Source organism: Silurus meridionalis, chromosome 23, assembly GCF_014805685.1.
Source record: "Silurus meridionalis isolate SWU-2019-XX chromosome 23, ASM1480568v1, whole genome shotgun sequence".
Taxonomy (NCBI): Eukaryota; Metazoa; Chordata; class Actinopteri; order Siluriformes; family Siluridae; genus Silurus; species Silurus meridionalis.
This window is the reverse complement of record NC_060906.1, coordinates 24,021,882-24,035,988: the sequence shown is the minus strand read 5'-3', so window position 1 is coordinate 24,035,988 and position 14,107 is coordinate 24,021,882.

The following is a 14,107-nucleotide window of genomic DNA, read 5'->3' as shown; positions in this document are numbered from 1 at the left end:
TCAGATTAAATTATCTTGGTGATATTTTAACTGGAGGTCTAAACGGTTGAGATTGTTAAAAATAAAAAAAACATGAAGCCTCTGGTGGTATTCGTGCAATCCATGTTACATTTCGATGAAATCGTAAACACTCTAGGGGTTTTTTAACAGCAAACCTGTTTATGTTAAAACGAGGTCACTCCCGAGCGTGTTTCTTCTGAAACCTCAGTGAGGTAAAGTATTAATAGATATCTGATGACTTTCTTGTCACTAAAGTACACCCCAGTGGCCTCATATGATGCTCGAGGCTTTTACAGCTCTGCCCCTGCCACCATGCTATCTTACACAAATAAACTGCTGAGGCTATTAAAGCCAGATAGCTGTAGACACACTGCCTGTAAATCCAGACCCGGCTATTAAGAAGCCTGCGCGCCGCTGAGGTCGACCCAGATGAGCGATTTTGTACGGAGATAATGGCACATTCTGTCTGGGAATTTTAAACCATCACTTTAGCCACACAGAGCGTAAACCTGATTCCCTGATACCGAGCGAGCGGGGTCGAGGTCTTATTCAAGATCTAAATATCATTTTATCAATATATCGTTTCCTGGTGCTTGCTTTAGCTCGCATTAGCAAGGCCGTGAAAATGTCTTCCCAAATCACAAGCTGGGCGAGTGATTATGTGGAAAAGGTTGATATAACGCATTTTCCACAAAATTTGCTCTCACACGTGGTCGCTTAACCAAAGAAACTTATCGTTCCAGTAGTTTATCATTTTGAGCCTTTGTGCAGCCTCTGAATGCACAACCAGTCTTCTTTTTCCACATAACCACCAGGGAAAAGGCTGAACAGCACCAATCTTCTGTAAAGATCGTTTTATAAAAGTGAAACGCTAGAAATCTACCTTCTACTGAACTCAACTGATTTAAGAGAGAAGATCAAATCTTAGTTATGACTAAAAGACACAAAGAAGTAACTCATGGTTGTGATTAAAAGTGTGAAATAAAATAATTACTGATTTACTGAAGAAAAGATGAGTAAAGCTCAGTTGTGATCAAAAGATTTAGTGGGTCCAACACTGGCTTACTGAAATTCTTATTAGAAAATTAAACCACATTGGATCATTTGGATTTTATTGTCATTTAATAACATAAATCTGATAGCGAGCCAAATTAAGTTTTATAAAGACATGCTTCTAGTTTCTCGTGTCTCGCGTCTCTGTCTTTAAGTCTTTATGTTTAATGGGTATGTAGAGTTGGGTGTCATTCACATAGCACACCAAATCCACTTATAATAAATCCTAAATGTAACATGTATAAAGAGAACAATAAAGGTGACAGAATCGATCCCTGGGGTACCCCGCAAGTGAGATGAGTCACAGAAGACGAATAGACACCTTGATTAACTGAAAAACTTCTCTTAGATCTAAGGACTGGAACCACTTACGTAGATGTGATATAAATTGACCGGTCCAGTCGAGATAAAAAAATCTTATGGTCAACAAAATTAAAAGCTGAGCTTAAATCTAATAACATTAAAGATACAGTGGCACCAGCGTCTGTGGTCATTCGAATATTAGCAAAAAATTCAGACTGAGATCAGAAATCAAGATAGTGTGCAGATAATTTTGTAGCAGTATAAAAACAGATTTTTTGAGAATTTTAGATAAGAAGGTTAGGTTGGTTATGGATCTAATTCTTACATACATACAGCAGGGTCAAGTGAGGGTTTCTTAAGAATAGGAGTCACAGTGGCAGATTTTAGACTAGTACAGTTCTAGTCTTCAAACAATTATTAATGATGCTTAGAATGTCCAATCCAGATTCACTCAAAGCCCAATTTACTAAACATAGAATGAGTACATTTTATCCATGACCATGAACTTTACTTATTCCCCAAACTCTAATCTGATAAAATCAGAGAAATATTTTCCAAAGGATTCACTTACTTGAGTACTGAAAGTCAGAGGAGAGATTTTGGGTTCTAGCAAAAAAATTATATATATTTTTTTGATTCAGATACTGAACCACCAAGCAAATGGGGATGAACTTTGGTCCTGACAAAACGTTTCACCAAATTGTACATTAGTTTGCTCAATAAGCGATGAAGTATGTCCACAAAACAAAAAGCTAAGCTGCAATGACCAAGTTCTCGATGAGTAAAGCTTTGAATCAGACTACAAAGCAACATAAAAACGCTAAAAGTTTTTGCCGATCGCTGGATATTCAATTAAATAAACGAATAACTTTGGGCGATGCGTAATCTAAACAGTGAATCAACAGAAAAATATTTAGGGGCCGAAAAAAGCCTGTTTGTTTCTGATGAGAGAAAACACCAGGATTAATTGGAACAGGAATCGGCTCGCGGCTCAGGGAGAGATAACGTAAAAACAACGGCAATACGAGGCTAATTGACTGCGAGCGGTTTTGTAGAAAAAGATCGGCGCTCATTGGAGGGAATATTTACCGAATTAATTTCTGGATTTAATCTCTGTATAATTTTAAAAGTCATTTCAAAAAACAGCCGTTGTGAATAAATATGAAAGGCGTTTGAGGCGCTTTGAAGGAGAAAGAAAGTGCGAGAGCTCCTGGAACTTCCATAGTCTGGATAATTAGCTTGAAGTTCTGTAGGAAAGTAAAGATACTGATAAGGAAAGAAACAAACAAAAGCCAATTACGAGTCGCAGCAAACCTCAGACTTCAGCACCAATTTAAAACAAATGTCTCTTGTTTCCCGCAGGCGTTTCTCTGTTGCAAAGGCATTATGAGTGTTACTTCTTATTCGCATCCTGTAGTCGTGTTTCTGAACGTATCAGTGACAACACAACAAGCTCTGAGATCACAGACTCAGTGCGCATTTTATTCATTCATAAATATTTATATAGTATAATTTTTAAATGTACATGTTATTCCCAAAAGAATTGACACACTCGACTTTTCAGCCATAAGTGATTCTTCTCCGAACTGTTACCTCGAAGTGGGAGGCAACCAATTGTATATGACGTATTTGGATGCTGTGGCTTGAAATCTTCCCTTCACTTGAACTCGGAGACCCAAAAGTGTTCCAGCATGACAGTGCTCCTGTGCACAAAGCCAGCTCCATTAAGATCTGCTTTACCAGGGCTGGAATGGAAGATCTAGATCTAGAAGATTATATGTACTTATATGAATTTTAAGAAATAGACATTGGACCCTCTGCTCCACTTCGTCATCAGGGAACCAACAGGACTGGGTTCGCACCATTCAAACGTCTTACTGTGGCGGAGCGTCTTATCACCGTACAGTGCTTGAAGTCTTCTGTGGATATCCGTCTTCGTTCTCAAGAAACCTTAACACCCCATGCTATTCTGTCCATGCACTAACACTGTTGTCTGCCATCCTGATTAACAGACCGATCCACATGTGCTCTGCTTCTCAGTAATATAGAACACGCAAGCCACTGACTCATGTGTAGTACCATGCTAGCATTTATTTTTATACTTGTAACATAAAAAGTCTTGGTTTGACTTGAAGAGGGTAAATGAGCAATGGATAAATCTGTAAAATAATTATGAAACTTTTATATCAGGGTTTTCGTTGGATCGCAGATCCTACAACTGATGAAGGATAGTCACTTGGCCCTCTCCAGGGTGCTGAATGCGTTACTGTAGGTGGACCGCCTTAAAAAAAACGTCATTTCTAAATTTCCGAGCAACTCCAATACACTGAACTCCATCAAACAAGCTGAAAGTCTGCTCCAGTCATACAAGTCGATGAACTGCAACATGTCACTGAAGACACACTTTCTTCTTTCAAACTTGGATGTGGAAAGGGTTCACCAAGACATTGCCAACATGGAGAAACACTACCAGTGGAGAAAGTGGTGTTTTTCTATTCTGGGAGATTGTGGTTGGACATGTGAAGAATCGGACAGTCACTAGAAATAACAATCTGCTGCAAAACATTCTTGTTTTTTTCTCTTGCTTGTGCTTCAATATTGTAGCGTAGACCTGCAGCTGGAGACGTTATAATGCGTAATTGCAGTTTTCTTAAAAACCCTACGTGATACAGAAATTACAAATACATCTTTTTAAATGTTTTTGGCCAGAGGTGGAAAAAGTGAATTAGATTTACTCCGTTACTGTGTGTCTACTTCTACTTTTTAAACTAGTTGTAAAAATCTTAAATTTACTTTTACTTGAGTATGTTTTGTTTTAAATTTTGTACCTACATTTTGAAGCATATCAGTTATGTGGCAAATGCAATTTTGGGGCGCCAGATTCAAACCACTCTAAAGCAGGGGATAACTGTACCGTCAAATTATTAAACAAATCCCTGGCCATATTTATTTATTTATTTATTTTCTTTGACCTTAAATGTAGGAAAGTATTATAAAATTATTATGCAGTGTGAGCTGTGTTTGCCCAAAGTGACTGAACTGGCAGCTTATAAAAACTCCTCACAAGCATGTAGAGGTCAGTTAATGATATTTATATTTTTATTTCACATAAATGTTGTACTATTGCAAGAATCACTGCATGATTTTGCTAAATCACATAAACGAATGAAAAGTGTTTTATTTTAGAGTAGATCTGCTGATGCTGCATTAGACTGGATCATTACCGTATAATCAATCACACAGTTTTGTTAAGATCACAGTGTCCAATCAAAGCGTTTGTTTCGTCATTGCGGAAAACGCGGTTCAATGCGTTTGTTCACTGTCTGAATTCTGAGCCTGCATTTGAGTTTTCTCACATTCATATAAGGACATTATAACAGGAGAATTTTTTTTTTCTGCAAGTCCTGGACTGTAGTTTTTAATTATTTTATTTAATTATTTAATTATTATTATTTTTCCCCAGCCACTCTCAGTGCCGGTCCCAAGCCCGGATAAATTGGGGAGGGTTGCGTTAGGAAGGGCATCCAGCGTAAAAACATGTGCCAAATCAAACGTGCGGAGGATCCGCTGTGGCGACCCCTAACGGGAGAAGCCGAAAGAAAGTTTTTATTATTTTTTTGTTTGTTGTTGTTGTTATGGCACTTTAATTTGTAAATGTGTCCTTTTAATTTAAAACAGATCAAAACTTTCAAATAACAGCACTTTTACTTGAGTACAATATTTATTACATTTTTCCACCTCTAGTCTTTGTTTTTGAGCAGTAAGTTAGATGACAAGTCGAACTCAGCCATTAGGGTTGCACAAGCCAGTGCACTCTTAGTGCCGGTCCCAAGCCCGGATAAATGGGGAGGGTTGCGTTAGGGCATCCAGCGTAAAAACGTGCCAAATCAAACATGCAGATCACAAAAACGGATGATCCGCTGTAGCGCCCCCTAATGGGAGAAGCCAAAAGAAAGATAGTAAGATGAGGAGTTGGCCAGAGTTTTTGGGAAAATTGTGTGTAGAAGAAGGAGTAACAAGTAGATCCTGATTTATTCAGGATATTTTTGGCCTGCAGTTGAAACTGATTCCTCAACCTGCTGCTTCTGGATTGATTGTTTTATATTTCAGATTTTACCGTTATTGTAAACAAATCATCTCCGGGTTAATTAGTGATGAGTCGTTCATGAACGATTCGTTCGTTTTGAACGAGTCTTTAATGTGACTCAGACTTTTACTGGACGCGCACGAGCAAAGCATCGTGAAATCTCCGTAGGTCATTTACAGGAAACAGAATTGTGTAGTTCATCTCTCCACTCTTCTAGATGAACTAATTGTTAAAAAAACTCGCTCATGACTTCACCAGATTTAGTCTGGACTCGGACGTCTGAAATGATTTGAAGGTGAAACAGAGTTTCAGTGAGAGGAAACACATGCGCTCTGTGCTGTCAAAGCAGAAATGCAGTATGAATGTATATACAAGGTCTGTAGTGAGTGAATAACTTTTTATTCATGCTGCCACACACACACACACACACACACACACACACACACACACACACACACACACACACAAAACACAAAGTCCAGCATTCACAGACAGGCTGATAAGATAACTTAAAAGAAAAAAGTCTAAGCTTTAACATACCTAAACTCTTTTTCTATACAGAACCTTCACCTTGGTGGAGGAAACCAAGCCCTCTTGCATGCATCTCGTTACATCTGTCCTGGTTTCAAAAAACAATTTGTTTGGTAAGTTTTTAGTCCATCCTACAACACGAGGCGCTGAAAAAGTATCGAGTCGCCCAAATAAGACAAAAACGGCGGTCCACGAGGGTCACCTGCATCTGAGGACGATCGATGCATCACTATCCTTGTCACGTTGAAGCCCTTCGACCCTCACAACACGATTGTCTCATAAATACTCCGACAGCTGGCTCGCACACTGTAATTAAGAATTGATCAGATCGTGATGATCTCGCCAGGCTTTCTACAGACCTGCTCTCATCCATTTCAGATAGAACTATGAGGACGACCGGGAGCTGTGAGACAGAAGTCTTTCTTTTCCCCTGTCGAGAGGTACAATTAACACCACAGGTGTTTGGTGATAATTATCTACCCTGCCTTTATCCTGCATAAATTCTGTAGGGCAATCATCAAATCTGCCATCTTAAATTAAAAAGCATTCCCACCTTGTCAGTTCCTCAGACTGGCTCTTCTCCAAGACATGGCTTCCATTCTTTTCTTTTTCTTTTTACTCTAGCTCTAGGACCTTTTCCGAGTCTTTTTCCAATGAGAGAAGATCAAGACAGGATTCATTTGCTGTAGAAACCTGGGCGAGCTCTTTATAACAGCCCTGAAAGTCATAAAAGAGCTGCACTGGTCAGTCACACAGAGGTAATTGAGTGTCAGTGGAAGAATGTCTGCTGGTGAATGGTAAATGAAGACCCATCCATCTCAGACCCTGTTGTTCAGGTTATTATCCCGGGCGAAATGTCACCGTTTAAACATTCGCATCAATCATTCTCTTCTGCGCTATTAATCGTCTTTTGTCTGTTTGGTTGAGTTGAAAATCATGTCTGGAAAATAATTACCTTCCCTCTTTCTTGCCTCTTAAATTATGGATTGCTTTGTGTCTGAAACAGAATTGAGTTTCAACTTTCGCTGTATGGGGATAAATGTACGATTTCTCTCGAAAGACAAAAAGAAACTAAAATCGCTCAGAGAACGCAGTCAGTACAGCATGTGTTCTTTTTCAAGGGTCTGCTTCAGGGTTTTTTTTAAGTATTGGGTGGATCTTTTAGGAAGTCAGTACAACTACAGGTGTTCATGTTTTAGCAGACATACACCGATTTACAATAACATTACGACCACCTGCCTAATATTGTGTCAGTCCCCCTTTGCTGCTGAAACAGTCGTGACCCGTCGGGTATCAACAGCATGAATTGGACCATCAATGATCCCTGTTCCTTCCTTGGAGCACTTTTAATAGATACTGACCACTGCAGACCAGGAATATCCCACAAGAGCTGCAGTTTTGGAGACGCTCTGACCCAGACGTCTAGACGTCACAATTTGTCCAACTCGCTCAAATCCTTATGCTCGACCATTTTTCCTGCTTCTAACATCAACTTTGAGGACAAAATGTTCACCTGAATGAATCATCAGTTTTCTTCACTTCACCTCTCATAATGCTAGTGTACATCAGACTGGATTAGACCAGACAACATTAGACAGAATTTTAACTGAGATGAATTGGACAGGGTTAATTTAAACTGGACTCAAATGAACTAGTATTGAACTAAATGTTATTTTGGTGATTCAGGACATTAATGTAGAGACTTTTATTTGATTTTAATTTATCAAATTAGACTTGGACTCAGATCTACTAAGCTAAGCTGAATAGAACTGGATTGTCCTGGTCTGAAGTGGACTGGAAGGAACCATGATGAGCTTGAACTGGATTTTGAATAAACTGAACTTTGGCTGGAGTGGACTGGACTTTGAGAAGACTAGATTGGACTAGATCTCACTGAAGTAGACTGGTATTGAAGAGGAGGGGTTAAAATGTTGGACTTCTGATTGAAAGGTCATGGGAATGGATTGGACTCTACTGAAAAGACTGTACAGGACCAGAATGAGACTAGAGCAGACTAAGACTAGAGACTAAAGACTTCATGTTTTGACTGGAGTGTGGTTTTTTTCTTGCTGTTTTTTTTATTATTATTATAATATAGACCTCTGAAATGGACCTTCCAATACTAAAATTGTACTGGACTGGATTTAGCAGGACAAGATCTCGCCTGACTCAGATTGGGCAGGATTGGAATGGATTCTGACTGAGCTGGTATAAATTAGACTTAATTGGACTGAGCCAAAGAAGGCTAGAAAACTAGCTGAACTAGATTGGACTGGCATTCACTGAAATCACGTAATTGATTGAACTTTCTCTGGACTGCTTTGCCTGGATTGGATTCTGGAATGAGAAATTGAATGTCTCTATAAACTGAAAACGAGTCCAGCGCTGAAGTGTTGTTTTTCATTTTTCATGAAATCTGATTCTTTTTTCTGATCACCAACAACACAGCAAATAACAAAAGATTTTACAATCCCACAATAAGTCTTTGATAAACCATCTGCAACATGTTTCAGCATTTAAAAATGTCATTCAGACTCTAAAAGAGGCGTTTGAGAGTAAAGTGTTTGATTACTGGCACATGAAATAGAGGGCAATTAACCGTCCTTCACTACTAATGGCTTATCAGTGTTACAAAGAAGAAAATAGAGAAAAAACAATGTGGAGCACAAGTGTGGGGAATAAGCGTGAGTAAGGAGAAGGAGTGTGGAGAACAAATGTGAGGAATGAGTGTGGGGAAGGATTGTGTGGAATGACAAGGAATTAGAAGGAGTGTGTGGAGTTAGAAGGAGTTTGGGGAATGAGTGTGCGGAACAATTGTGAGGAACGAGCGTGGGAAATAAGTGTAGGGAACAAGAAGAGTGTGGGGAAGGAGTGTGGAGAACAAAAGAAGTGTGGAGAACAAGAGAGAGTGTCAGGAAGGAATGTAGGGAACAGGATAGAGTGTGGAGAAGAAGAAGGAATGCGAGGAAAAGAAGCAGTGCGAAGAACAAGGGGAGTAGAGAAGAAGAAGGGGTGTTTGGAAGAGCGTGGAGAAGAAGTAGGAGTGTGGAGAAGAATAAGGAGTTTGTGAAAGAAGAAAGAGTGTGGGGACGAAGAAGAAGTTTTGAGAAGAAGGAGTGGAGAAGAAGAAGGAATGTGAAGAACAAGAAGGAGTAATGAACAAGAACGGGTGTTTGGAGGAGTGTGGAGAAGAAGAAGGAGTGTGGAAGAAAAGGGCGTGGAGAAGAAGAAGGAGTGTGGAGAAGAAGAAGGAGCGTGGAGAAGAAGAAGGAGTGTGTGGAAGAAGGAGTGTGGAAGAAGAAGGAGCGTGGAGAAGAAGAATTAGGAGCGTGGAGAAAAGAAGAAGGAGCATGGAGAAAAGAAGAAGGAGCGTGGAGAAGAAGAAGGAGTGTGGAAGAAGAAGGAGTGTGGAGAAGAAGAATTAGGAGCGTGGAGAAAAGAAGAAGGAGCGTGGAGAAAAGAAGAAGGAGCGTGGAGAAGAAGAAGGAGTGTGGAGAAGAAGAATTAGGAGCGTGGAGAAGAAGAAGAAGGAGCGTGGAGAAGAAGAAGGAGCATGGAGAAGAAGAAGGAGTGTGGAGAAGAAGAAGGAGTTTGTGAAAGAAGAAAGAGTGTGGGGACGAAGAAGAAGTTTTGAGAAGAAGGAGTGTGGAGAAGAAGAAGTAGCATGGAGGAGAAGAAGAAGGAGTGTGGAGAAGAAGAAGGATTATAAGGTGATCAGAACTGAACGATGAGTGAGGGCCGAAGTTTAGCAGGCCACTCAAGATCTTCCACTCCAACCCATGGTAAACAGATCTTCATGGATCTGGCTTTGTGCACAGGAGCATTGTAATCCTGGAACAAGTTTGTGGTCTCCTAGTTGGAGTGAAGAGAAGACGGACAGACAGAGAGATAAATAGATGGGGAAAGAAGGCAGTGGCGTTTTCAGTGAATGACTGACGTGAGTGCTGCACGTGTCATTGGCTCGTGTGTATACGTGGTGATTTGATGTGTGTGTTGTGGCAGCACTGAATGATGTTTGTACACAGATCTGGCCAGGCTGCTCCTGCTGTGCTGCAACGCATGAAAATAATGACACTTTTTGCTCTGGGTTTTCTCTCAGACTCAGACGGAGCCGGATATAATCTCACGCTCTGTTCTCGCTGCAGGTTGCTGTTTTTAAAGCCAATATCGCAGTAAGAAGCTCTGGCGTGGCTCCTGAACAGGTTGCCCGCTCGTTCCAATCTTTTTTTTCCCCCTCCTTCATCTATTTTCCGCATCCTTCTCCCGTTCGCTTCCAAGAGCAGACGGCTTTTTTTTTTTTTGCAATTTCACGTTCATGAACAGACGTGAAAAGATGATCCTCCGGCTGAATGTTTATTAGTGAGACGAATATTCTCATAAAAAGCCTGAATGAGAAACTACACATCATGCTGCCATTTTGTCCACAGGCGAGAGACCGAAGCGACGTGTCTGTGCTAAAATCCCCGTGTTTGCTAGCTTTGGATTTGCTTCACATGCTAATCGATATTGTTACATTGTTAAAGTTTTGTGCGTTTGCTTTTTTCTTTCCTGCTATAGGTGGAGCCTAATGTACTCATAATGATATGGTACCTAGAAACCGACCAATCTGGAGAAAAAGCTTGAGAGGCGGGACCTATTGTAACCCTTGTGTCAGCTCTTTTTAGCTTCTTTTGTTGTTCCTTGCTTGCTGGCCCTTTGTATTTATCCTTTGCAATCCCCTTTTTTCTTATGTTAGCTCACTTGTTTTGGGAACAGAAAAGATTACAAACCTCCATTTCACCACATAGGTGCTTAGCATAGCTTAGCTTAGCTTTCAGGTGCTACTTAGGTTAGCTTGGCCTAGTGTAGTATTGATGCATGAAGATCGCATAATTTAAGTGAATGTGAAGTTATGTTTCAGTAAGCAGATCCTCCAACATGTCTGCATACACTTCCATAACGAAATTAAGACAAACTATGATCAACAGAATTGAGTAGCTTCACATCTTCTGGTCTGCATTGTTAGTTCTTTTTGACTCCCATAGGTGATCTGCAGTGCATTACACAGGAAACAGAATTGAGTAGTTCCTCTTAGTGACCTACTCAGTGAACTACATTCAGTTTCCTGTGTAGCAGTTGTATGGGAGAGTGGGGGAAGATGAGCTAGTGGGTAGGTTGAACCACCCCCTCTATCTAGCAACCAGACACTTGTATTATCATCTGACCATACATTTTAGACCCACGCATCATTTATACCAGACTGTGAAAAGGAGAAGCAGATGGGAGAAGTTAGCGTTAAGCATGAACTTTCTTTAAAAACTGTTTTTAGCATGTCAGATGTAATGGCTGCTACATCAAAACCAATATAGCACGGTCTAAAACTATTTACCATGGTGATTTAACAGTGTTTAAAACCTACAGATCATTTAGCTATATATGAGTTCTCCATCGTTCATGAACGACCTGACGCTAGTGCATAGTCAGCTAGTTTTGTTTGCTAGCTTAGAATAGCTTAGCTTTGTGTTACTTCAATTTCTTTGGCATCATCCACATTCTCCTGCTTCTCATAATCTCAGTCTCATGATCATTTGTGATAGCTTGCAGTTATTCAAATCACTTCCTGTCCGAATGTTGCGTCGGGGAGCTTAATTAACACGAGGGCGACGCTTCAGGAGCAGGGTTTTGTCTCTCAGGAATAGGCATTGTGTGCTAAACACCATCAGAACTCCCAGAGCCTGTTCTAGAGCAGTTAAAAAAACAAAAACAGTGGATTACTGGAGGGAAAGTAGGAGACTTTTTTAACAATGCTGTGCTTTTAGCACTGGAAATAATGCTACAATGAGGAAAGTTTTTACAGCAGCAAGCTAACAGATTAGCACATGCTCTGCAATGACTCGGCAAAATAACGGACAGGAAATGGGTGGGATGAGTGATGGTGAATTCGAAGTTCAAGCACTTTTGATATCATCACGCTTCTCTAATCTTTAAGCAGAATTCTGCCACATTTACCAATGAAAAGATAAAAGTTTGTGGACACTTGAGCATACATTTGCTCTGTGTTTTTTTAACATCCCAGTCCAAGTGGTGGACAGTAATGAAGTAAATGTAATTCGTTACTGTGCTTAAGTAGATTTGTTTGTGTATCTTTTACTACAGTATTTCCATTTGGGAAGATTTTACTTGAACTTCACTACATATCACAATGAATAGAAACAATTATAGCCATAATAAATCATAGTATTTTGGATACTTAAGTACATTTGAAGTCAAAAACATTCCAAGTGGATCCACTTTAACCCTAGTACAGTCATGGTTTGTATACTTCATCCAACACTGCCCAGTCCACATGTGGTCTCCATTTACTATTCTAATAACCTCCACTCCACTAGGGTTGGAGCGCTACTTCAGGCGATCTTCCACAGACTTCCAGGATCTTCATGGAGCTGGCTTTGTGCACAGGGAGAAAGAACCATATCTGGCTGGAAAGTTCTGGTGTCCAGATACTTTTTGTGTATTGCATTAATGTCTTGATGATTGGTGTTTATATATTAGCTTTATATTAGAGTGCTTGTTCTTACCTGTTATGGTTTCTATAGTAACAGCTTGTTCTATAACAGGAACTCGTGTGGTGGATCCGTTACATAATTACTGAATTGGTGTATCATCGAATGTAACTATAAACAGATAAAAAGTACATGAACTGTTGCAGAATAAGAAGGCAAACACATCAGTGGTGCAGGAAAGTGAAGCCTGACGTTGATTATTTTTCTACACTCCAAAAATTTACAATCCTTTTTCTAGCCATAAGAATCATATTGATCTTATTTTGAGACTAAAATATTATGCAAGATCAGATTGTGTCCGATTATTATGATTGTTTTAGGATTATTTATTTATTATAAAGTTTTAATTTTACCTGCGAATTGAACTTCATTACCATCAGTGATGTCGTTTGAAGCCTTGTATCTTCTAAGACGTTATTTTAGTAACTGGTTTGAAGGTTGCCAGTGAAACAATAATCACACTTTAGTATTATTTATTCCAAATGCTTCTTTTATGTCGACACCAACACATTTATTTACAGTCTAATAACAGATGATAAGAGTCTGCAGTTTGAAGTCTCCACACATTATCCAGTACGGTTATTGTTTTTTGGATCTTTGTTACAAACTACTTCTGGCTTTTTACTACATCGTTCGATAGTTTGATTTCAGATTCTCACAGCGAATATGTTTGTGTTTTCCGTGATGATAAAATACATTCAGTAATGTTTTATGTTGCAATAAGTATTTTGAGGAGTAATGATTTCGCTTTGTCTTCAGTTTAAAAGCTTTGTCTCATTTTAAGACAGAATATGTAATGATGACTAACCTCAAATAAAGAGGAATTTTCTTGTTCTCTGGTTTTAAAATCTTTTCACCCATATTAAGAAAAGCAAAGCAAAGCAAAAAAAAAAAAAATATATATATATATATATATATATATATATATATATATATATATATATATATATATATATATATAATTAACAAGCTAGTTTCAGCTAATTAGACTAAATCAACTGCTTGGAATTGATTTTATTGCTTTTTCTAAATCCTAGGTATGTTTTCTTATTAAGAAATCTTACCGAGTGTAATTATCTCACTACACTGGCACATCATGTGACTTGTTTCTAGTCTTCTAGAATCATATTAGACGGTTCTTTGTTTCAGTGTGTGTTCTTCCTTGATCTTTAGGAGAGATCTGGAGACTTTAGATCCTGTCTAAAGCTTATAATATAGAGCTATGAACCAGGCGTCTTCTGAAATCCCTGGTGTGACCGGGATCTTGTGTTTCCCACTGAGAATCTAAGTCCTGATCTACATCCCGGGCCTGTAGTAGATCAGAGGTGGCGTCCCTGAGGATTTGTTTGACGGTATTCTTCTCGGTAATCACCACTCGGCTCTGCTTTACACGTCAGCTGAGCACCGAGGAATCCACGAGGGAATTGCTGGAGACTCGGAGGACGGTGGCCATCATCGTCATCTGACTGCTAGAGGAAGTGACGGCAGGGCCGATCTCCTGAGCCGGGCAGGGCGCTGTCAGACTCCAGCCCTCCTGAGGACCTACCCAACCACGTGAAACCACATGAAACTCCCAGCTGACTTCATGAAG